The sequence below is a fragment of the Felis catus genome, chromosome F1, assembly GCF_018350175.1.
Source record: "Felis catus isolate Fca126 chromosome F1, F.catus_Fca126_mat1.0, whole genome shotgun sequence".
Lineage (NCBI taxonomy): Eukaryota > Metazoa > Chordata > Mammalia > Carnivora > Felidae > Felis > Felis catus.
Genome location: NC_058384.1, coordinates 50689169 through 50716378, shown reverse-complemented (window position 1 = coordinate 50716378; position 27210 = coordinate 50689169). Strand labels below are relative to the sequence as shown.

General features: G+C 33.9%; 1 long non-coding RNA gene across 1 annotated transcript in view; it reads left to right on the top strand.

Moving 5' to 3' along the window:
* Positions 1 to 351: 351 nt before the first annotated feature.
* LOC123382819 overlaps positions 352 to 27210 on the top strand; it is a 50450-nt gene continuing 23591 nt past the window's right edge. The window contains exons 1-2 of the long non-coding RNA XR_006591839.1: positions 352 to 651; positions 2625 to 2751. This is a non-coding gene — a long non-coding RNA (uncharacterized LOC123382819). The remainder of the gene's footprint in view (positions 652 to 2624; positions 2752 to 27210) is intronic.

The window sequence follows — 27210 nt, the reverse complement described above, 5'->3', positions numbered from 1 at the left end:
CAAAAAATGTATGGGTGGGCGGAGTCTGAAACTGACAGCTAAAGAGAGATGTGGAATTATCCATGGTATTCTCTTGTCCAAATCATTCTGCTCCCTGAATATCAGAGATAATTGCATGTTGACTGTATTATAATACATTTCCATAGCAATTACTGACATGTTTGCAGAAGGGAAACAAAGCAAAGGGGTGAAGTAATTATCTAGGTCAGTGGTTCTCAAATTTGAGCTTGCATTAGAATTACCTGCAGTGCTTTTTTTAAAAAAGGCAGACTGTGGGGCTCTACCCGTAGAATTTCTGATTGAATAGATGTGTGGTAGTGCCCCAAAATATGAATTTCCAGCAAGTTCCTAAGTGATGCTGTTATTGCTGGTCCACAGATTATACTTCAAAGATCATTGACCTAGATAATTCAGAAAACATTGCATAGTTGCTAACAAGAAATATAATTGACAGATTTTAATTTTTCTCTTTTATAGGGCTTATGAATCATTATATGATTTCTTATAAGAATTCTGGCAGCCATGCCATCCTTTTTGGTCTTATCCTAATTTGATATACAAAAAAAAAAAAAAAAAAAAGAGAAAAGAAAAGAAAAAAAGAAGAAAAAAAAAAGAACACTGAGTTGCTATTCATCTTCTTCAATAACATCTGTAAGTATAATGGCAAAAATGAATGTATTATTCAGATATTTTCTTTCAAGTTCATTTTTATTTCATTGACTTACAGTTTGTCCATCTCAAACTATTAATTTACCAATTAAATGTCTTGAAACTATAGTTTTTCTTTTTCTGTTTTTTTTTTTAATGTTTTAACGTTTATTCATTTTTGAGAGATAGAGAGAGACAGAGTATGAGCGGGGAAGGGGCAGAGAGAGGGAGACACAGAATCCGAAGCAGGCTCCAGGCTCCGAGCGGTCAGCACAGAGCACGAAGTGGGGCTGGAACGCACGAACTGTGAGATCATGACGGGAGCTAAAGTTGGACGCTCAACCAACTGAGCCACCCAGGCGCCCCTTTCTTTTTCTGTTTTAAACTGTGAAAGTTTAAACTGTGATCTTTGAAAAAGAAATGTAAGGAAGTCTGAAGTAAAAATGCAGAAATCTTCACTTTCTACTTCCACTCAACCCATAATCTAAGCGTAGAGACATGTGGATATGTACAGCTACCCATATGGATACACAAAAACTACAAACGTAATAGCATTTATCAATATTTTTGATATATCTTACACGATTATAAGATATGACCATTGTATATATAAAGTTGTAAAGATATATTACGTAAAGATATATATAAAAGTCATAGAGAAGAACAGTTTGTATATATATATACTAGATACAATTATTATATATTTCTTCTGTAACTTGTCTAACATTTTTTAAATTGAAAATCTATTGTGGACATAGCAGAAACTGTTCATTACCTCTTCTATTCAGTCTCCCTTTGTTCTATATTAATATAACTGTAAGACTTTGTCTTTTCTTATGGACACCTAGATTAGATTTTATTTGATACATCCTGGTTTGCAGTTTGTTGTGATCAAATTGAATGACTAGAAAGTGGCATAAATGTTGTATAAAACTTCCCAGAATATCTTTAAAACATTGGAAAATAAGCTGTATCAGAATCACCTGGAAGCCTTGTTAAAATACTGGGTCCCAACCCTAGTTTCAGACACAATAAATCTGAGATTAGGCCTGAAAATTTGCATTTCAGATAAATATCTAGGTGATGCTGATGCTGCTGGTTCAAAGACCACACTTTGAGAACCAGTACCTTTGTATACTTCTCTTTCCCTTATTCTTCCTGCTGGCTTAATGTGGACAGATTTTCCTGCTCAATCACAAACAGCCGTTTTGACATTATGGTAAAAACCACACGCAAGATGGCAGAACAGTAAGATTAAAACTACAAGGACCTCTGATGATTTATGAGACTTCACTGCCATCTCTGTACTCCCTACCTTTAGGTGAGAGAAGTACATTTCTGCTTTTTTATTTTTTATGTTATTTGTTTTTAAATTTTGACTTTTTTAGACTATTTTTTTGTGTTCTCTCTCATTTGCAGTCAAATTGACATGGATTTCATACGCATATTTTCACATAAAATACATATAAATTCAATGTAATGGTTTTAACTGCTGCATAATATATTCTTTTATAGATAAATGAGTTTTCTTTTGTTACAATTAAATACAAAATGAAGACCAGATTTGAGAATTCCCTGAGCAGACAAAACTATTTAAACCACATAAGCAAAACTAACTCTATCTTATTTCATGAGCATAAGGAAATTTCTTAGGTTATTTCTTGTAAATGCTTCTGACAACCACAAAAGAAACTTGTCATCTTCCTAAAACTGGCATGTGATGACCACTTTTAGCCAATCCTCTGCCATCTAGAAGCCCTCATTGTAATAACTAACAGTTGGAAAGGGTAAACACCTTCCTCATTTTTTACTTTGTGAGCCATCCTCTAACTTCATGCTACGGTGCTTCCTATCAGTCTTTGAATTTGAAGGCTTCCAGCTTGTGAACTGTTCTTATAAATACTCTTTCTAATACTTTCTAAATACTATTTATTGATTTGGTAGTTTTAATTGTGCTATTTCTGGATGTTTGACAGTTTCTGAAATAAGAAGTGAGAAGCAAAGAAGACCCCTCAATGATGCTGCAGCTGATCAGCAAGCCGGTGCTGGACCCACAGACCCATTGGGGTCTTTCTGCTTTCTCGCCCACCCTGGAATTTGGAGGTGAGTCTGTCCTGGAGCCAAGCTCTGCTATCATTGTGTTTTAAACTCTCCAACCTGATTGTACATACCTATGTTTTGAGTTTGAAGCTTCTTGTTAAGTTACCCTATGTTGTTCAAAGTGGGGGGTGCATGTAATGCCTTGTGTTACAAACAGGGCCCCTCATTGTTAAGAGGCCTTCAAAAATCTACAGAAGTCTATAGGTTGAAAACTCTTTCCCCACCTCTCTCATAAACTTTTGCTTCCTGGGACACCTGGGTGGCTCAGTTGGTTAAGCATCTGACTTCAGTTCAGGTCATGATCTTATGGTTGGTGAATTCAAGCCCTGCAGGGTGCTCTGTGCTGACAGCTCGAGCCTGGAGCCTACTTTTGATTCTGTGTCTCCCTCTCTCTCTGCCTCTCCCATGTTTGTGCTCTCTCTCTCTTTCTCTCTGGAGAGTAAATAAACATTAAAAAACAAACAAAACTACTGCTTCCTATATGTGTACCCTCTATGGATCTTATGTCTGCTTGGAAAATGAGCAAATTTTGGATAATTTGGAATTGTCATCGCCGCTTTGGGGGACCTTTAACTTAGAGAATATAATCCATTTTAGGGGGCATGATTGAAAGAAGAGGATCCCAAACTCCTCAGAAAAAAAATGCAGTGCATTCTTTGGTATGCAGAAGCTTCTAAAAGCCAACATAACTCCAAAAACAGCTTCCCGAAAGAATGCTTATAGTATATAAATAATCTTTTGTAATATCCTTTGGCCAACTGAGCAGGTAACTTAGTCCATCTGCCACAAACACAATTCGGATTGGGCTGTTCTTTTGAATTTTGTATTATTGTACCTGAGACATGGCTAAAATTTAAAAATGAAAGCTATAAGATTTCTGTGTGCACATATATATACACACACAGATATATACACATAATATGTATTTATGTATATTTATGTATGCATATATGTATACTATATGTAAGTAATAGTTTCAAAAGGGTTTTTCTATTTAATTGGCTTAAAGAAAAATGAGCACTTAAATAAATTAGGTATTCCTAAAACTCTGAAAATACAGAAACTAATTCAAATGATTTTCAAATTCACATGATCTAGAATTATCTCTGATATATAAAAGCTACTTTAGGGGCGCCTGGGTGGCGCAGTCGGTTAAGCGTCCGACTTCAGCCAGGTCACGATCTCGCGGTCCGTGAGTTCGAGCCCCACATCAGGCTCTGGGCTGATGGCTCGGAGCCTGGAGCTTGTTTCTGATTCTGTGTCTCCCTCTCTCTCTGCCCCTCCCCCGTTCATGCTCTGTCTCTCTCTGTCCCAAAAATAAATAAAAAACGTTCAAAAAAATTAAAAAAAAAAAAGCTACTTTAAGTTTGTTGGTTTAATAAAGCAGACATGTCTTCAGAGTTGTTAATATTAAAAACAATGCAAACATACAACTTTTTCTACCTTGGTTTACTAGTCAAATAAGCTCATGCTGTATCTATGTTACCAAATTTGTCAACAACACAAAAATAAAATGATGGTTAGCTGTTTGATATCTAATCTGAACATAATTGGTTAAAATAAGTAATTTAAGCAGATATAAATAAGCTAAACTAAATAATAGATATTTGTTGAATGTCTATATAATTTCCAAATAAGATAATACACTGAGGTATTAATTCTTAAACATTCATTTATGTACTATTGGCTTTTTAATTTTTACAGAGAAAAAATATATTGGGGTTTATTAATAAAATATGACTTTTGTCACATTACAATATACTATTTAAAACATCTCTGAAAATTATAAATTTCATAATTATGTATTTAAAGATTGATTAACCTACTACAGAATGCTGTTGTATGATAGTTCACAAATGCCTGCTTCATAGTTTTCACTGACTTCAGAAAATAATTTTTGAGCATTATTGAAAAAGTACATTGATATGGGGAATGAGTCTTACTCAGATATAAATCTGGAACTGCTCAGATTTAAATCTAGAAAATCATGGTGACTACATAAATGGTATCCTCCAAGGTCGAGATTTAAAATGTTTAACAACGCTTTGATCCTGACATTGAGTTTACAGGTTGATATTATTGGATGGATATTGGTCATTGTGACTCAGTGAACAATAGTCACTGTGGTTATAGAGCCAGTGTGGTTATAGAGTCATTGAAGAAACAAGTTGTTAACCTGACCAACTCTGACTTAAACTAAACCTTTTTCAGTAAGCTTGGCATGGCAATATAAGAGTGAAGTTGGGTTGTGTGATCTCTTCTTTTGATGAAATGATCTTAAGTCACAGCAAACATGCATTCTGTCTTATTCACAGCTGTTTTGCAGTGCTAAGCAGAATTTCTAATATATGATAAATGTTCAAATATTACATATTTAGTGATTATATATGTAATTTTTATAAATCAACTGTTACTTAGGAAATGATATTTTATATAAATACTGTTTGTCAGACTAAAATAGAACTTCCATTAAAAATTCTACCTGTAATACTGTTTAATATATCCAATACTTGCCAACAGAAATTTGAATTTTGCTATCCCAAATTCTATTACTTTATTACTCTGATAAATAATTTTTGTCTCTGTTTTGTGCATTTTTAGATCCCCTAGTTTTTCCTTACTTTAGATTGGCTTTTAAAATTAATTGTAATTTATGGGGTACGTGGGTGGCTCAGTCAGGTAAGTGTCTGACTCTTGATTTTGGCTCAGGTCATGATCTCACAGTTTATGAGTTGGAGCCCTACATCTGGTTCTGCACTGACAGTGAGGATACCACTTGGGATTTCTGTCTCCCTTCCTCTCTCTACTCTTCCTCCGTCCCACTCATGTTTTCTCTCTCTCTCTCTTTCTCTCTTCTCTCTCTCTCCCTCTCTCAAAAATAAATAAATAAATAAATTTGATCCTACTTGTATGCCAATATTCTTGAGAGAATTTCTTTTTAATATATATTATAGGTAAAAAAAATTTAAAAATGTGAATAGAATGGTCAAAATATAGTAACTAGTCACTGAACAATCAGAGCAATACCTCCCTTGAGAGAGAAGTGGGTAATTTAAAAACAATTTATGGACAATTTCCAACTAATAGCCTGAACCATGTGAAATCACTGTTATTCAACTGTTTTTAAATTACAGAAATGAAAGTTTCATGTACCTAATCATTTACTTATCTTCCATAGAAATTTATGTCTAAATATTATTTTTATTAGTTTATTCCTTTCATTGATATTTCACATATTTATTTGTCTTTATTACTGTCATAACCTTTTTTAATTTGTTGGGACAGTTACTTTATATATACTCTGAAAAAAAGATGTATAATGAAATAATTGTCTTAAAGAATTTTTCCTGAGTAGTATACTGAATGATATTAATAATTGCTTGTCCTATTTACTCTTAGGAATCTTAATAAAAAATTAAAAGCATGTAAATAAACTTTTTCAAGACCTGACTATAGTATCTTCAATTAATATTCTTTTTGTTATTCACATATACATTTCTCACCAGTAATTTTTTATTTATTTTTTTAATGTTTATTTACTTTTGAGAGACAGAGTGCAAGTGGGGAAGGGACAGATTCAGAGGGAGACACAGAATCCGAAGCAGGTGCCAGGCTCCTAACTGTCAGCACAGAGCCTGATGACGGGCTCGAACTCACAAACGGTGAGATCATGACCTGAGCCAAAGTCCGATGCTCAACTGAGTCACCCAGGCGCCCCTAGTAATTTTTAATTTTTTTAACTGTAATTTTATTTTATTTTTTTAGAAAGAGAGAGTGAAAACATGAGTTGGGGAGAGGGACAGAAAGAGAGAAAGAGAGAGGGAGAAAGAATCTTAAGCAGGGTCCACACTCAGAGGGGAGCACTATGCAGGACTCAATCCCAAGACTCTGAGATCATGACCTGAGCCAAAATCAAGAGTCAGACTTTCAACCAGTTGAGCCCGCCAGGTGCTCCTCACCTGTGATTTTTTTTTTTTAAACTTTGGCTAGAACATCTTCAAATACTCTACTTTCAGGTCTCAAAAATTATTATCAACTGAAAATAAACTAAATTTCCAGCTTTATTCTCTATTTGCACAGACCTGCTAGATGCCAGCCACCAGGTTTAATTAGGAATTAAACAAACTTGAATTTACGTCTTTGCCCTATTATTGGCCTATGAATAACACTGTACAATTTATTTAAATCACCAAGTATTAATATCTTCATCTGTAAAATGAGGTCTTAACTCACTGAGTTGTTGTAAAACTTAAGTTATGCATTCCTTCAGCCTGCAACACAATGCCAGGTGCATGTTAAGCCTCCTAGAAATACTAACATTTCAAATGTGTACCATTCACCAAATGTGAACCATTGGGTTCGTGGCCAATGTTTATATTGCTATACAGTGTTCTAAACTTTCTCAAATCTGTAATGAGCTTCACACAAAATGTAATATTTTAATTGAACAAGTTATAAGACAGCATATGTTCTTTGCAAAAATTCAAATGTTACTAATTGTTATTTGAAACAATTATTGTTCTTATTTTGTTGTATATCTTGCAGGTATTTTTCTGTACATTACATATTCTGTATAGCTGTAGATATGCAGTTTCTTTCAATGCTATTTGCCTTTTTATTCCCCAAATAGTATAATGTTCAACCTCATGCTCTACAATTTGTTATTTCACTTGGTAAATATTAAAGATTTATCTATGTCCAGTTATATGAAACTACCTCTATTTTCTAACTGAACCATAGACTGAATCATAGTGTATGCCACACTTCCTCATTTTATGGACATTTAGGTTGATTTCAGGGTGGTCATTATTAGAAAATATAGTGCAATGAGCATCTTTATACAAATAGCAGGCAAATATGCAAGGTTTCTCTAGTGTAGATCCCACTAACAAAATTTCTCAGTCATAATATGTTCAGTCTTCTTAATTTTGTAGCCATCACAAAATAGATCTCTAAAATACCTATACAAGGGAATCCTGGGTGGCTCAGTCGGTTAAGCATTCAACTCTTGATCTTGGCTGAGGTCATGATCTCATGGTTCGTGAGATTGAGCCCCGTATGGGGCTCTGTACTGTCAGGACAGAGTTTCTCTGTGTCCCTCTCTCTTTGACCCTCTCCCACACTCTCTCTCTCAACATAAATAAATATTTTTTAATTAACTTAAAAAAGTAAAATTAAATATCTGTAAATTAAATAAATAAACCCATTAGCTACATTTAAGATTTCCTCTTTTACCCATATATATATGCTAATAGTCAATATTTTTTAACTATGTTTTGACAATTAGATGAGTAAAATTATGCTTTTTCATTGATGTTTTAATTTGATTTTCCAATAACTAATATAAACATCTTTTCATATCCTTAATGCTCATTTCTACTTAGGCTTCTGTGAAATGACTATTTAGATTATTTGCTTATTTTTCTTTTGAAAACAATAGTATTATTATCATTATATTCTGGATATTATTTGGCTATTATACTGTTGCAAATATTTCTTCCTGAGGGCCAATAATTTTTTAAAATTTTTTTGTAGTCATTTTTTTCCCAAGAGGAAGTTTGTAATTTTGATATATTTTGATTCATTTTATTTTCCTCCATGATTTAGCTTCTTATGTGTTCTTGGAAAAAACCATCCCCTATCTCAAGGGCATACATTTGTTCCCCTGTGTTTTCCTTTACATATTTATTTTTATTCCTTATAAAAATATTGATAATCTTTAATACATCAAGAATGAATCGGGGATAGTGTGAGGTAGGGATTTAATGGAATGTTTTTCTAAACATTTTCTAACATCACTTATTGAACACTTTTACCTGATTTGAAATATGACTTCTGTATCATAATCAGTTCTCATACACACATGTGGTCTATAGAGCAGTTTTTCTTTTTAACTTCAAGACCTTGCTTTTTTTTAAGGTTCAGGAAATTATTTATAATATTACATAAAACTTTGTGAGTTAAAATGTACATTTCCTTCTGAGTAACCTTAACTTTAATTAGATCCTTAATTAGCCTCTCACTCATACACACACACACACACACACACACATACACACACACAACATGCAACATGCTGAAAGACATTGCATTTAAACGAAGGAACATTGGTGAACCTTTCCACCAAAGTTGCTACTATAGAATCATGTTGAGCCTACTTAATAGGCAGAAATCAAAAAGCATTGGAGATTACATTGAAAGTTACCGTTTGCTGGGTAGGTAATAAAATGTTGTTTCATCATATGGAAAGAAAGGTCTTTTAATGAGCGCACTTAAACTTTCCTTGGAAGTTTTATAGTTTGCTCTCTAGCCATCTGGACTCAAAGTTTTATTTCTTTTGAATTACTTGATCGTCACTTCTACTTCAAGCACCACAGGGGCAAGTAGGTTTTCTGGTTGAGCTCCTGAGAGCTGAGGAAAATCTGAATTAATCAAAAATTGGCATGTTCTCACTGCTAAATTTTCAAGGGAGTTTCTTCTATATAGAGTGTCTGATAATATTGAAAACAGCATCTGTTACAGTTTTTGCTTTTGTTTGCCGCTTTGTTGTGATTGGATTGTTGGTTCTTTGTCAGTATATCGAAGCTCATTGTTTTCTTAATTGAAAGGCGGACAGCTGGCTCTTTTTGTTACACTCTTTCCCCTACATGCTATTCAGATACACCTTGATTTAAAATGCAAAGGAGCTGTTATAAATACCTAAAAATCATCTCACATATATGTAACAGGAGGTTATGATGCAAAATAGAACAAAAATAGATGTTAAATTTTGAATAACACCTAAGTATTGAACACAGATGCTGTTGTTTAACATTTCTCAATAGCATCTTTCACAATTAAAATTTATATACTATATAAAATGCTTTAACTCATATTACTCATTAACCTTATACCTTCTGAGACATATACCTGTTTACCTTCCATGGGAACTGTAAAAGACCCCCTAGAGGACAGATCTTCCAATTCTTTGGTGATATGGAAATGGAGATGTGCCATGTTCTCAATCAAATATTGGAAAGCCACATGCAAACCAGATATAGATGGTGTAGAGAAAGTCTTACAAAAATGTAAACAAGCTCCAGCCAACACATTGCCTGAGCGGACTGAAGTGAATGGACCTTACCTATCCCTGTCTGACAGAGGAAAGAGAGAACCCCTTCTCTGGAATTTCTGTGGTTCTTTTATTCATGATATCCATTATATCTTAAAATAAATAAATAGATAAATAAATCTGTATCTATATCATCTGTATCTATGTTTATATCTAAATAACATGCAAAGAGCCAATAAAATATGACCAACAATGAAGAGAAAAATAAAACAGAAATAGACACATTGTGAAGTTTATATTATTAAACTGCATAATGTGTTTGTTTTTTCCTCTTTTGATTTTTCAGACTTTGGACAGTTATAAATGTGGCACATAATTATAATCCTGTCTATAGAGCATTTATTATGTACTTATTGCCTAAATCCTAATAGCCTCACTTATTTAAGTTTGTAATGACAAACTCATTGTGTTAAATACAGATAATATGGAATATAAATTAGAAAAAAGTCAAATAGACAAATTAATAGATTACAGATATAAAAAGTTTAGTTCTCCAAATATATAAATGATTTTCATTTTCAAATACAAAATTTGTGTGAGCCATTTCAGTATATAAAAAAACATCCCATTTTTATACCTGAGAGCTTCTCTTAGGGAGAGGAAATTTAAGCTATGATTATCATTAATTAAGGGTGGTTCAGTTTAGATGATGGGTTGCTATTTTGACCTCCCCAAATGAAATATGATTGAGTGTAATCAAAAAGATAATAATTTACCAAATTCAGAGAGATCCTTTTTAATCTTATATAGGTTAAGATTAATTGGAGCATTCCCCAAACCCCTCAAGTGTCTTACTTTTTACGGCTAAAGTGGGAGAGAAATTATATTCATGCAGCTGTCATCAGTAAAGGTGGTCTCTGTAATTTGTCATTCTTTGTTAATAACGTATTAAATTCAGAATATAATATGAGCATCATTTTTCTAATTTAAAACTTAAGGGAATTTTAGCTTATAGTTTACTTAAGTTATTTTATCTTCTTCTATATCCCATTAAAAATAACAGCTAGGGGCACCTGGGTGGCTCAGTCGGTTGAGTGTCTGACTTTGGCTCAGGTCATGATCTCATAGTTCGTGGGGTGCTGATAGCTCAGAGCCTGGAGCCTGCTTCGGATTCTGTGTCTCCCTCTTTCTGCCCCTCTCCTGCTTGCACTCTGTCTCTCTCTCAAAAATAAACATTAAAAAAATTGTTTTGAAAAAAATAACAGCTAATTGGTGGCGCCTGGATGGCTCAGTTGGTGAAGCGTCTGACCCTTGGTTTGGGCGCAGGTCCTGATCTCACAGGTTGTAGGATCGAGCCCTGTGCAGGGCTCTGCACTGACAGCGAAGAGCAGGCTTGGAATTCTCTCTCTCCCTCTCTTTCTGCCCTGCCCCTGCTTAGATACTCTCTCACTCTCTCAATATAAATAAATAAACATTAAAAAAATTAAAAAATAAAACAACTGCTAATCAAAGCAAAGCATTTTGTAGACCCTCCAAAGAGTCAACAGTCACCTTTTATTATGTGTGTGTCTCCATATGCTTGTTTCTTAATCAACAGGTCTGTTCCGAGATAGTGCTAGGTAATAATATCATTGCAGTGCCTTCTACTACCCAGCTGTGGTAAAACCCAGCTTTTCTCTAATGTGGATCACTATCATTCAGTCACACAATAGAATCATAATTCTCAACAATTTTCATTCAGGCATGGTCTTGGGTTGACTTTAACCAGTGCAATGTGAATAAGCATCAATGTACATCTTGGCAGACATTTGAAGAACCAATTTGCTTCTCACTATATTCACTTTTCTTCTGTGCCTGCCCTCTTAACCTGGAGCATACATCGAGATGGGGCCTACATTAGATTATGACTGAATAAAGACCGTGAACAGAGTTCCCATGATAACCCATGAGAGGTGTAGCATGAAGAATAAACTTAATTGTTTTATGCCATGAGGAACTTTGAGATTGATCATTTCCATAGCATAACCTGGCCTCTTCCCGATGACAGGTAAATTGGAACCAAAAGTGTTTTGCAAATAGCCTTGAATATGTGGCATGGCCCTGGGAATCAATCAGAGAATGGCAAGGTAAGTGTTAGTGGACTTTGGGAGTTAATGGAATTGAAAGCTGTCAGAGCTATTCATGTTATGCAATGGCAAAAATGTAGTAAGCCACTTCTCTGTAATGAGCTTAGAGCTTTAGATCAGGATTGGGAAACAGTGTTTTTGTTTGTTTGTTTGTTTTGTAAAAGACTAGATAGTGAGTGCTTTAGGTTTTGTGGGCCAAAGGAGTTCTGTTGCAACTACTCAGCTCTGCCATCATTGCAGGAAAGTAGCCACAAACAATATGTAAATAGGTGAGTGTCACTGTCATTTTCATAAAATATTATTTACCAAAGCAAGTGACCTGCTGGATGCAATAAAAGGTATAGCTGTCACACCCATGTTTAAAAGCTCTGACTGGATTAATGTGATACCCAGAAAATTTTTTTCAGTAAAACAAGTGTCTAAGGGAAAAGAAAATTGTGGCTTTCCCAGGAGACCGCATATGCTCAAGGTATATACAATTTATTTAGTTACATGTCCAGTGAATTGTGGGTGCAATTTTTGGCACATGTAACTGATTGAAGTCAAATAAATGATAAACCTAGCATGTTTCTAAGACTGTTGCACTATTACATGAAGAACACCATATTGGATTAACTGGGGCTCCTGGTGGCTCAGTTAGTTAAGCATCTGACTTCAGCTCAGGTCATGATGTCACAGTTTGTGGAACAGAGCTCCACATTGCGCTCTGTGCTGACAGCTCAGAACCTGGAGCCTGCTTTGCATTCCGAGTCTCCTTCTCTCTCTCTGCCCCTCCCCCACTTGCGTGCCTGCATGCGCTTGCTCTCTCTCTCTCTCTCTCTCTACAAAAATAAATAAACATTAAAAAATATATATAACTGTCAGTACTTAAAACCCTTCCTTGAGTTTCTTACCTTCTATATGCAGGGCAGATTGAAAAAGATGCTTAGCCCATAAAGGTGTTGCTGAAAAGAGAATTTAAAGGAAAGAACCATTCATGCTGACAGGTTGATTTACAAAATGAACTAGGAAGCTATTCTCTGGGATTAGAATCTGTCTAATCTAAAAACAGTCTCCTTTCTCGGAATATGAGAGTAAAGGCTTCACCCAGTCTTTGTCTTCTGAAATTTAAATATTGCTGTAAAAAGGAACTGATGTATAGTTCCTGTTCTTTCTTCCAAAAAGTGTTTATTATAATTATCCTTTCCCAAAACTCTCACCTTTTACTGGGTTTGTGGAGAGTTTATTACTTATCTTCTTAGTTCATAAATCTCTGGATTTAGACCGGATGTAAGATTTTCTAAAGAGACTGAACATGGAGAATAATGAGTTGTGATGGATTTTCGGGGTTATTTCCCTTAAAGAGGGGTCAGTATATTATGCATGGGTGACTTTTTTTTGTCATAGAAGGACAGATTATTCTACTCATTAGGATTACTCCCAAGTGTGTGGTGGTATCACTTGAGAAACATGGAACATCTCTACCCACTTTAAGGCGTTTCCACTTGATTTTATTTTACCAATAAAATTGTGAGCTGACATGATATGTATCATACCTATATGCACATTTTGTCATGTGACCAGCCACTTTTTTCTTTTTCTCTCTCCTTCCCCAAATCATATACCATTTATTAAGGTAGAGCTTCTGCCAGTTGACATTCATGAGTAACTACTAAGGCTTGAATCCCCTCACAGTTATCAATGGCCATATGGCATCAGTGAAAGATACATTTTCTTGTTTTATGCTTAAAATATAAGATGAATAAAAACTTGTTAAAATTGTGCACTTTCCAAACTATACTGGCAACTCTACTAGCAATGCTTTCTCTTCAGTTCTCTTTAATTAGCACTTGTCAGCTTTTAAAAATCCATTTAAAGTTCTTAAAAATAAGGAATGTCTTCAAACAAACAAAAGTGTCTGGGTGGGAATCATCCCAGGGCATGGAGCAAGACAGCCAGGAGACAGGGCAGCCAGGAAAGAAGATATCATAGGCTGGTAATGCAGGCTGAAGTAGTGAGGGTGCAGAAAGCTATAGGGAGCCTTCCAGAATTCATAAACAGCAAGGGAGGATAGGGTTTGCTTCAGGAAACAGCAACTGGTTTGGGGCTACTAAACTTTGCAACAGCAATAAGGTAGAGAAACTGAACCTGATATAACCACTTACAAAGTCACCAGTAGGAACAAACACTCCCTGGGGAAAAGCTTCAATACAAAATCCCAGAACCCATACAGAATTACATAAAGCAATAGAATCATGTCCAAAGATGGCCAAGCACTCAAGAATCCTGGCAGCCATGAAAGAAGTTCTAAAAGAAACAATAAACAACTGATTTTAACTCCAAGGATTACTTGTGTTTGGAAGGTCAATCACAGAATATAGGGTATCTATGTATGAAATGCTTAGGGAACCAGATTATGCAGTTTCTTAAACATTCAACAGAGAAAATGTGAGAAAGACAGATTTGGAAATAAAACTGAAAAAGGAAACCTGCAAAAATGAAAAAAATGTTACAATAAAGAATTAATAGATGGTTGAGATGATTATTAAATGACAGAAAAAGTATTTACGATCATCTCACAAAAGTAAAAATAAAATAAAAGTTGGCACCTGCTCTTTTTATTTTTAATGCATAGACAAAAATATCTAGAATATTTGGCATACAGAGCAAATTATTTAACCTAATGAAATGGGAAAAAATTTTCACAGTTAATGTAACTCTAAATGAGTATTGTGAGAGGCAATTCCTTTATAATCAGGGACATTTTCACTACCTACATTCAACAGTGTAGGAGGTGATATAGCAAATGGTAAGAGAAACATAAAAGCACAAGGATTAGAAAGAGGAAAATTAATCATCATTTGCAGTGAATGTGATTACTTACTTGGGGAGGGGGAGAATATATAGACATATTATCAGTATTGATGATAATTGGATAGTAATAGCAAGGTGGCTCAAAATAAGAAAAATCTGAAAAAAAAAATCAATGTTTATTAACAGCAATGAGAAATTTAAATAGCAAGACAAATTAAATTCTCAGATATTACTGTAACAAAAGATGTGCACATCTGTGACCTTTGCAGTAAATTATAAATCTACTGAACAATTATTAAAGCTCTCAAACAATAAGACATACCCCATGTCAATAGATACAATGAATGAATATCATAAAGATGTTATTTCTTCTCTACAGACTCAAACTGATCTACAGATTCAGTGATTATATAGAATAACTGTGAACTATAAATAGCTTAAACCTTTCTGAAAAAGAAGAATGTGGGAGAAGAAAGGCTTTTATGAAATCCTGAGACTTGTTTTAAGTTATAAGAATTCAGACAGTGTAAAAAGTGAACAAGCATAGGCAAATGACATATATAACAGAATAGTGAACCCAGAAATAGATCCACACAAATATGCCACTTTGATTTAGGGCTGAAGTGGAAAAATGAGCAGCAAAAATTTGTTATCCATATGGAAAGAAAGTGAAATTGAATTTCTCCATCACAATGTTTTCATAATTCAAACCCAGATAGCTTAAAACTTGAAATACCATAACAAATCTTTATAGCATTTGAAAGAAAATATAAATGAATATATTTTTGATATTGGGAAGTGGAGGATTTCTTAAACAGTATGCAGAAGTGTTCATTATTAAAGAAACAAAATTTAAATGTGGCTACATTTAGTTGAAAAACTTCTGTCCATCCAAAAATACTTGAAAGGGGCGCCTGGGTGGCTCAGTTGGTTAAGCGTCCCACTTCGGCTCAGGTCATGATCTCGTGGTCCGTGGGTTCGAGCCCCACGTCGGGCTCTGTGCTGACAGCTCAGAGCCTGGAGCCTGTTTCAGATTCTGTGTCTCCCTCTTTCTCTGACCCTCCCCTGTTCATGCTCTCTCTCTGTCTCAAAAATAAATAAATGTTAAAAAAAAATTTAAAAAAAACTTGAAAAAGTAACAATCAAGCTATAAACTTTGAAAAATATTTGTAACACACGTAACTTATGAAACATTAGTTTAAAAGTATCAAGAATGTAATAAAAAATCTGTTTTAATAATCTTTTGATGCATAACAAACCACTCCAGAACTTAGTGGATCAAAACAAGAACCATGTGTTTTTCATGGTTCTACTCTTTAGACAGTGCTCCATTGGGATGACATGTCTTCGGGCTACACTGTGTTGACTTGGCAGAAAGACAAGAGCAAAAAAATTCCAGACGCCATGACTACATATATGCCACCTGCACTTGTGTGGTTGAATGCTTGGGACTTTCTCGTTTCAACCTCACATCTTACAGATCCTCTCTTCCTGTGGCTTCTCCCTTCAGCTTCATGGTCAGTCTTCTTTAACAGATAGCTCAGGACTCCATGAGAGTGAAAGGGAAATTACTAAGGGTGTTTTAAGGCTAGATCTAGAAGTAATACAGTATCACTTCTGTCTCATTCTACTTACCAAAGCTGTGAAAATTAGTAATGGGAAACCTCACTAAAATGAGGAGGTTTCAGCAAGGGGAGTTTTCACATTATACCACCTGTAGTCAATTGTACACCCAAAAGGAAGAGATGGATTTGACTTTGCATAGAAAACTATTCTATTCCAGTCAGAGAAAGGGAAACTTTCCTTATCCCCACTGGCAACAATTCAGCCAATGAAAAGCCACTGTACTTCAAACTCAGTTTATTCTAATGGACTTTCAATTTATCATACCCTTCCCAACTTACCTCTCTTCTCCTTAAAAAAGCATACCTCTCCTTTCCCTCCTAGACTTGCCTACAGTTTCACTGCAGCTTATTTGTTCCACATTGCAATTCTCTTTTATTCCTGAATAAACCCATCCTGTGCTGGAAAACAAACAAACAAACAAACAAACAAACAAACAAACATGGCAGTTATTATTTTTAAGGTTAACAAAGCAAGTCACAAATTTGAGGGGAGGAAACAGACTCTAACTCTTGTTGGAAGAAGTGGCAAATGACCTTTAGTGTAAGAGAGACTGTTAGGAACATTTTTTAAACAACCTACCATGTAAATCTATGGAAAAATGAGCAAACAACTGTAGACATTCCCCAGCAAAAAACAAAACAAACAAAACAAAACAAAATGAAAAAAACATCACCATAAAAAGAGGTGCTCTGTCTCATGAGCTTGATGATTAGTCAGAGCAAAGTAAGACCACAATGAGATTCCACTTCATACTCATTTAATTACCCCAAAAACCTGAAAATACCAAATACCAAATATTAGAAAGGTTTTTCCATTACTGAGCTCTCTTAATCTTTGGTAATGAGAGTGTTAATTGATACAATTTCTGGTAAATATTTCGGAATTAATTGTAAAGTTGAGCACCCACATATTCTAGCCTATTATAGTCTTGTATGAATGATGCAATCTTGCTGCAAAGAACCAGAAGATATATAGGAGAATGCTCATAATGGCTTCATTTGTAATAACAAAACCTCGGAACAGACTCAATGCCCACAAATGGAAAAGTGAATGAATAAAGGAAAGTTTGATATCTTCACACACTATGGAATATTATTTCACAGGGGGAATGACTATTTGATATGATAACATGAATGAATCATGGAAACATAATGATGAGTGAAAAGAACAAATCCAAATAGACTGCATAGAATATGATACTTTCTTAATATAGTTTCAGAGGAAACAAAAATAAACAATACATTAATATGAATGTATACATACATATACAAATATTTATCATTCTTTAAAGTGATAAAATTATGTGTAAATATAAAAGTATGTGCAGTTATAGGCAACATATGTGGGCAGAATATGGGAGGATCACACAGGTATGTATGTATCATTCACAAATGTTTCAGGACTTGGGTAATAGATTCATAATTATTTATCATTATTATATTTTAAATTATACTATTCTCTCTAAATTGTACTGTTACTTAGGAAAGTTGGAATGTGAATGTGCATTCCCATGCAACAAGTTTTTATGTAATTATGCATTTCATTTTTTTCTCTTACCCTTTTTCTTCCTCATGTGACTAATTTACTTTTCTCCTTGTATTATCTCTTGCTGTATAAAAAATTACTCCCAAATTCAGCTGCACAAAGCAACAAGCATTTATGTTATCGCATTGCTTGTTAGGGTTAGGAATCTGACAGAGCTTTAGTTAGATAATTCTGACTCGGGGTCTTATGAAGTTACACTTTGCTGTAGGCTGATGCTGCCGTCATCTGAAGACTTGACTGGTAAATCTGCTTCCACATTCACTCACATGGCTGTAAGCAGAGGCCTCGGTTCTTTGCTGGATGTTTGTTGTTCAGAAGAGCTCAGTTTTTCACCACGTGGACTTTTCCACAGACATGCTCATGATATGGCATATGGCTTCTCCTAGAGCACACCTACTCCAAGAGAAAACTCAATCAAGATAATAAAATAATCTCAGGACGTAACATACCGTCTCTTTTGCCATATTCTACTTGTCACACAGGCCAAAACTCATGTAATATGGGAAGGGACTACAGGGCGTGAATACAATGAGGTAGGCATCATTGGGAGCCATCTTGCAGGCTGGCTATTACACTCAGAAGCTAAAAATAATAATACATCAACAGTACTACATAAAGACAAATGTGAATTCAATATTTCTCAATTTAAGTTAGCATACTAAAACACATCCGTCATCAAATTTATTAACTTTTATAATTCTCATAAATTTCTTTACAATTTCTAAAATAGTTTCTCTACAGTTTTGATTTTCGTCCTAATTAAATCCACATTTCACTAACCAGCTTATAAGAAAAATTAATTCACTATTTTAATATATATTTCTTTTTTATAAGGAAAATTAAAACCATATTTGTAATTGCTATTACTTTCAGAGAAAAATATATAATCTTTTACATTTGTTTTGAGTTAGTTTATATAAACTATGTGAGGAAATATCCCCATTCATTTTTCACATCTCTTCTATAGTTAAATCAATTTATGCCTTTACCTGTGAGTATTTAAATAACAATATTGGGGATTTTATTTACTGACTGAAATATTCACTGACAAAAACACATTTTCAAGTTATTCTCAAATTATCTTCTGTGAAAATATGTGGTATATCCCAATTTTACATATATGCTTTTAAATCATTTTTTTCCTCTAAAATCTTGTTGGGATATTGGGAATTTATAGTGTTCAGTGTATTGCATCAATGTTTTTGCAACAATGGGAGACAGACTCTGTGTTTCTTGCCATTATTCATCTGAAACACGTACTACCTGGGTGCTTGATCAAAGCACTTACTCATGAATTTGATATTTTATGGACAATTAATGACCATGGTTATGTTTATATAGTTCATCAATGTTTCAAAATTTCATATTTAAACACAGTAATTGTAATGTATAAATGACAGAATAAATGATAGATAAAGCTACATCTAATATTTTTCAATTTCTGTGTTTTCAAAATATTTGATGTATGTTATTACTGTTGTTTTATGTTATGGGTCTTTCTCTATTAAAGAGATTTTGCTAGTATTTTCACAGAATTATATTGATATTGGTTCATTTCATATATTTGCACTCTTTGATGCATTTGTATTTTATAATCTAAATTGTCATTAGGAATTATATTTTATAAGAAATGCTTTCTTGAGGTAGATTGTACTTCTCTAGTACCTTCTAGTCCTTTAAAGATACCCTGCATGTGACTATATAAGCTATTAGTACTAGTTTTGATGGTTTCTATTCTGTCTATAAATACCTACATTGTAGCCAGCATTTTAAAAATACAGTGTTCATATATTAACTGAAGGAATCTTTGTAAAAATGTTATAGAAATAGGGGCGCCTGGGTGGCGCAGTCGGTTAAGCATCCGACTTCAGCCAGGTCACGATCTCGCGGTCCGTGAGTTAGAGCCCTGCATCAGGCTCTGGGCTGATGGCTCGGAGCCTGGAGCCTGTTTCCAATTCTGTGTCTCCCTCTCTCTCTGCCCCTCCCCCGTTCATGCTCTGTCTCTCTCTGTCCCAAAAATAAATAAAAAACGTTGAAAAAAAATTTAAAAAAATGTTATAGAAATAACTCTGATAATTTTGATGTGATATTTTTTCACCAATTTTAGGAGTCATATATACATGACTATGTATATATGTCATACACATATATATATTACATATATATATGTATATATAACATATATATGTTGTGTGTCTGGTGGCTTTTCTAATCATTGATATATGGAAAACTTTTTGACAGATTCCTAGCTAAGTTAATGTGGTTTCATAGTTTTTTTAAAGTGGAGACTTTGAATTATTTTTCAGTTCTTATATTTAAATATTTAATCCCATTATTCCATCTTTTTTTTTTGTAGTAAATTTACAGGGAAAATGTAATGCATTGAGTAAAATGCTGAAAGCATTTGGATGGTTAAGCATTTTAATTATGAAGCTTCTCATTTCATGTCTTTGTTTGTCATAAAAGCAGATAGTTATTGAGGCAGTTATAGCTACCTGAACATAAAGAACCTAGACTATTTCGTATGCTCATGCCAACACCATGCATATATCTAAAATTCAGATGTAGTATTCCATCTGCAATTATGTTTGATTGGTTTTATTTGTCATTTGCAGGCAGTCCCAAATGAATCACTAAAAAATAGTCCATCAATTCCTCAATATAAAATGATCCATTATTATAGAATATGATAAGTCTAAGAACATAGTTTCCCAACAAATGATTACCTTGCGAAGTAAAAGTATCCTATCTCCTCTGAGAGCACAATAATTCAAGGCTAGAAATGTAGTTTTGTTCCATGGCTGACTGGATCGAGCACATTTTAGCATACTGTCTAAACACATGAATAAAAGGACAGAAAAAAGATGCAATGAAAATTTATGAAGTACAGTGTGTTCTTATATTGTTAACCTAACTTTCCAATTGTAAAGAAATGTGACTATATTATAAGAATTATTCCTCCCCATAATCTCTACTGTTTAATTGATTGTATAATTGATACTGCTTAAAGAGCATATAGCAGTCAGTAATCTTTTTAATAATGGAATGACACAGAAATGTAATCTAAGGACATAAAAATAATGGATAAATTGACACAGATTTTAATGGGAATTTCTTGTAAAACCCTTTAGTGATTATTCTTTTGGAATTGAGGAGACTTTTTTTTTCTTTTAACAAGAGTCATTACTAAAGTAGAATGATGATACAAGATACAAGAAAAGAAACAGAACTCGAATACTGGAATGTATAAAACATCCTAAGAGTTGAAATTACGGAGTCAGTAACATGTGGTTGACTGAAATTTATGCAATCTACAAGCTTTATTATTTCTCAAAGTTCTTTGCAAGAGTATTTTACATAGACAAATACGCTTGGTATGCACTTAAACTCTATTGAAAGTAAGATTATGGTCAAATAACTCTTTTAATCTGGAGTTGACACTTACTACCTGTGTAATTTTAGAATAGGTAATTACTTAACCTTTCTGTGCCTCAGTTTACTTACCTGCAAACCAGAATAATTAAAATACCAAACTATAGTGTTATTATTAAAATTACAGTTATAAATGTAAAGTAGCTTAGGAGAGTATAGACTAATACTGTGTACATAATCAATGTGAGCTATGAGTATTAGAATTCTAATGTCATACATTCCCTGAAGGTCTGTATATATCGATGTGAGAAACTTTTTTTTTTGGCTAGGAGAAAGGTGTTCATCCTAGAAAGTTCTTATTTAGGAAGTATAAAGAATGATATTGTTTTCACATCAATCTTCTTTTTCCAAAGGCATGATACCATCATAACATTCAAGGACAAACACTTTATTAAATGTTTTGCTGGTGGACCTGTTCTTTATTGACTGACATTGTCATCAATCCTTCACCCCAGTGGCTAGAACATACCTTAAGTATCAGTTCATCTCTGCTTACAAGAACAAAAGTCATTCCATTACAATGAGTTTTTAAAATATATATATATATATATATATATATATATATATATATATATATATAGTGTATTGAAAATAATATTTCACTGAAAATTGATTATGTCATTCTCATGGCATTCCAATAAATCCATCTTACTATCCTGTGTAGTCTAAATATTCAGCATAGCAGTGAGTAAGGGTGCAAGCATGCACGGTGTGCCTTTGGATTCTAGTTCCACTGCTCACCTGCTGTGTGAACTTGACAAGTACTTACTCAAAGTTTTAGGTTTCTCATCTGTGAAATGGAAATAAAAATAGTATTGGCTTCAGAGAATGCTTCTGAGCACTAAATGAAATAATCCATTTAAAAATGTTTAACACTGTGCCAGGTACAGAGAACAGTTAGCACAGAATGTTGTCTTCATTGATGTTTTGTCATTGGTGGTGGCAGTGATGCTGTTACTAAATTTGGCAATTTTCTTTTGCCCTAATAAAAGTTTTGAGTCTATATTCATATGTATATAAATTTTATATGAGTATATATACACATATACACCCATATATATGTATGCTATGTGTGTATATATGTATGTATGTGTGTGTATGTAGACATTATTTCTCTCTTTTCCACTACTTTAAACTGTATACATGGTATTTTGTTTCTTTACATCTGGCTATAGTATAGGCATTTCTACACGTATTAACATAATGTAATTAGTCCGTGTTATGAACAGGACAAGGTCTTTAATAGAGGTGGATGTGGTGTTATATATACAATTAATTGAAAACCTGATTCATTGACAAAAAAATAAAACAATAAGTGGTAGGTTTCCTCAGAAACTAAAGTTAAAATTAATAAACTCCCTCATGCAAACTTCCTGGCATTATTGCTGAAGAATATGCAATAGAGGGAATGGAAAAAGAATTTCTGTAGATTATGAGAAAAGTAGGAATCTTAAAAAGGCAGTAGAAAGATTAAACAGAAAAGTATATGCCTAAGAATAGGAAATCCTTTTATCTCATCTCCATTTTCAGATGATGATTTTACATTACTCTTCAATGAGAAAATTGAAGTAATTGGAAAAAAAAATTCAGAAACTCCTACTTCTATGTCTATGCACCTGTCCACATATACTCTGCTTTCTTTCCTACTGCTACTAAAGAGCTCCGCCAGATTCAATATTGGCCAAATCTGCCTTCGTCTAAGAGATCCTGGGCATGTACCTGCACTCTTCCCCCAAAGCAGTCCTTATCAACACCTCCAGTACTTAGTGCTAAATCCAGGGGCAAATTATCAGTCTTCGTGGTATTTGGCCTAAGTAGTACTTGAGCAGGTAGTTTACCTCCTGCTCTTTGATAAACTTTATCACTTCCTTTTCAAAACAATAGTTTCTTCCTTTTTCTCCATTCTTGTTCCTACCATTTATAGCTTCTGTGAATTCCACCTCTTTTAATATTGGAATGTTTGGGATTCAATCTGTGGAACTCTTTTGTTATCTTTGTATAAAATTATTCTTCACACTCCATCCAATCATGTGACTTTAAAAACCACCTACATAGTGAAAATTTCAAATTTATACCTCCATCTCAGATTAGCCTCTGAAAATTCGGATTCCTACATAAAACTAATAACGCAGTATTCCCGCTTAAAACTCTTAACATACGGGTCAAAATTCACGTAAACTCATATTGCTCACAAACTTGCTCCTTATGCATTCATTTGCATCTCATTAATGACACTCCATTCTTTACTTTGTGTGGTACCTTTCTGAACGTTTACTTCATGACCACAGCTAATATTTCAGGAAAATATGTTGACTCTCTATTTTTTAAGAAGCAAAAATCTTGAATCAGACCACTTCTCATCAACTTTAACTGTTTTATTTTTCAAAATATGTCAGTAGTTTTATTCATTTTTAAAGGCTATTTTATTTTGCGAGAGAGAGAGAGAGAGAGAGAAATAGAGCGCTTGGGAGGGGCAGAGAGACAGAGAGAGACACACACACACACAGAAAATCCTAAGCAGGCTCCGTGCCATCAGAGCAGAGCCCAATGCGGGGCTCAATCTCACGAACCATGAGATCATGACCTGAGCCAAAATCGAGAGTGAGACACTCAAACCAGCTGACCCACTCATATACATTTTAAATCTGTATATACTATATATACTATAATTCCACAAGATATAACATAATTGTTTTGTGCAATTACTGTTCAGGTAACTTTCAACTGAATTTCAGTTTTCAGTTGTCTTTATCCTTGTAATTTCCTTTGTTCTTTGTTACTGTCTTCCATTCTATGGTTCGCTCTTGGACCATTTTGATCCTGCCTCTTTGGTATTCTTCTTCTCTGGAACATTAGTCTTTCCAATTCTGTGTCCTTAGTAGCTCTCAGCTGCCTTCACATCAGTCATTTCTCTATTTGTTTCTTTTTTCCTAGTTGTTACTAAACTATGTATGGCTGGTCTGCCTTCCACTCTTCCATTCCTCCTTGGAATTTTATGCACATTATTTTTCATGTGTTTTTGATAGTAGTACATTAAGGAAGGTAATATCAATATTTCAGTTTTACAATCAGGAAACTAATATCCTCTGAATCTAATCAAGATTCCTAAGATCTCTTAGTTCATAAGTTATGAAGTCAAAACTCAAATGCAGGCCTGTATTAATCCAATTCTCACACATTTTTTACTTAGTAAAGATATAGTCAAAGACTACATGAAGTTCTTAGTTACTAATACGAATTTAAAGAAAACTTACTATGTTCCAGGCATCATACTACCTTCTGATGTGATCAGTGGAGATACGGTGTATAGGGGGTGTGAGGATCACTATACTTCCTATAATTTCAAGGAGCAGAGAAAATACACAAATAAAGAATTGTCAAGAGGGGCTCCTGGATGGTTCAGCTGGTTAAGCGTCCGACATTTCATTTTGGCTCGTCATGATTTCACAGTTCTTGAGATCAAGCCCAGCGTCAGGCTCCGTGCTGTCAGCCTTGGGATTCTCTTTCTCCTTCTCTCTGTCTGCCCCTCCCCACCTCAAAATAAATAAAACATTTTTTTTAAAAAAAAGGAATTATCAAAAAATACATGTGCTCTCTTGTGGGTATTATGGGTACCCACTCAGAATCCCAGACTTTCTATAATATTTATTTTAAGCCAAGAACATTTGAGATTTAATAGATGCAGGAAAATAAAGCCTTCTTGGAGCTTTTTCTGTCTCCCTAACATGTGAGGAGTGGGTTTGGGACTTTATATTTCATAGGAGAAATTAAAAGATGAGAAGGGGTTGCCAAGGTAAGGAATGGACAGCAGATCTTGAAAATAGTATTGCCTTTATCCTGTACCTGGTGGGTAACTGCTGCTTATTTGCAATATAGAAAATGTAGGGCTTGCATCATGTTAGAAAGGAAATGGTTAACGGGAAAACCTGAACTTCTCTGGGGTGGGGGTATAAAGGGACACAGATAGAGATCTTTAACAGTTTAAGCCTTTGAATACTGTGTTTCTGCCTAATGAGGGATGCTTTTCCAAAAAAAAAAAAAATGAGGCAGAATATAATTCTCCCTATTACCGCAAATTGACAGCATTATAGGCAAAAGGCAGAAAGTTCTCAAATTAGAGAAAGAACAAAATGTAAACCCAGGTCAGTCATTCCCAGGTTAAAAAGCAGAAGCAATATTCAAAGAGCATATTGGAAGAAACAACTCTCATTAACAACAAAGTGGTCCCACTATATTTAAAGTCAACTTTAAACAACTGCCCACAGATTATGAATACTTTGCAAATAGTACTAAAACCCTGACAAAAATCACAACTACATCATAACACAAATTACTCCATCTTTCTCTCTACCCTCCCTCACTCTCGCTACATTGTAACTCCCAGAGCAGAAATTATATTATTATTTATTTCTTTCCTTCTGTGAAACGTTTAAAGTTTTAGTAATTTTTTGTTGAATAATTTACCAACTGAAATACAGAAAAGGAAAGGAAAACAATGGTATAGAAAATTAAATTAAAACTTGGAAGTAGAAGATTCCAAGACTATGCCAGAAAGGAAACTCATTCTGTGTTAAAATTAGCTAAAGAGTTTCTCTAGCTCTTTGTAAAGAGAAACTAGAGATGGATATTTGAACCCAACTGGAAATTCTTTATATATATACATATATATATATATATATATGTATATATATATATATATATGTGTGTATATATATATATATATATATATATATATATATATAAAATCTCATTAAGTGGATACTAAAATACAGCTAGTTTTCATTCCAGTTTGTTCATTCTGTTATGCTCATTATTTTTTCTCTTTATCTCCAAGTCCCGAGGCAAAGACCTCCCAGCATTTTTTACATAGCTCTCTAGGCTGATATTATGCATGCTATTATAATCAAACACTGATGCCAAATGGTAGATTCCACTAGAAAAGAATTACCACCTGCTGAATGGGGTTCTAATAAGACTAATTTCTCTCTGTACATGTTACAAGTTTTGCTGCAATAGCATTTAAAAATTAATAAAAATAATCACAGATGAAGTATTTAAAATGTTTAGTCTGTTGATTCAATTCCATATTATTTCAAATATCAAAAGAGTTCTTTAAAGTTTTAATTGCTTGTGTCTATTTTAAATTCAGACTGATTTATACAACAGTTGTATTCATTTCTAGTGTTCCTTGGGACATGGGGATAAAATTATGCCTTCAATTCAATGATAAAATCAAATTCTCATCTGTATCAATTCAGTTGAGTAGTAACATCCTCCTTTAGACCTTCATAACTTTTTAAAATATAATCTCAAAGAAAACATAAAAATTTGCCACAATATGTCAACGAACTCCGATGGAATCTTTATGCAGTTCGGCCAAGTATTTCTATTTAGCTCTATTTGCCTATTTATTACCCATAAGTACCCACATGCACATGAATATAAATACATTTAGCATATAAATATATCAATTTCTCTGAATCAGTTGAAAGTTGTAAAATTATGTTTCTTAGATCTAAACATTTCATTATGCTTCCTAAAGGAAAGAGTATACTCTACTACAATTTTCAAAATCAGAATATTTAATATAGATGCAATACTATTATCAAGTCCACAGTTCCTATTCAGATTCCATCATTTGTTCCAATAGTGGCCTTTATAACTATTTTTCCTGGTTTGGGATCCAGTCGAGTATCATAAATTATATTCCATGTCTTGTGCATTTTGATCCAGATCATTACTTAAACTTTCATTGTCCCCTCGGACTTTGGCATTTAAAAATATTTTTTAATGTTTATTTATTTTTGAAAGAGAGTCAGAGTGTGAACAGGGGAGGGGCAAAAAGAGAGGGAGACACAGAATCCCAAGCAGGCTCCAGGCTCTGAGCTG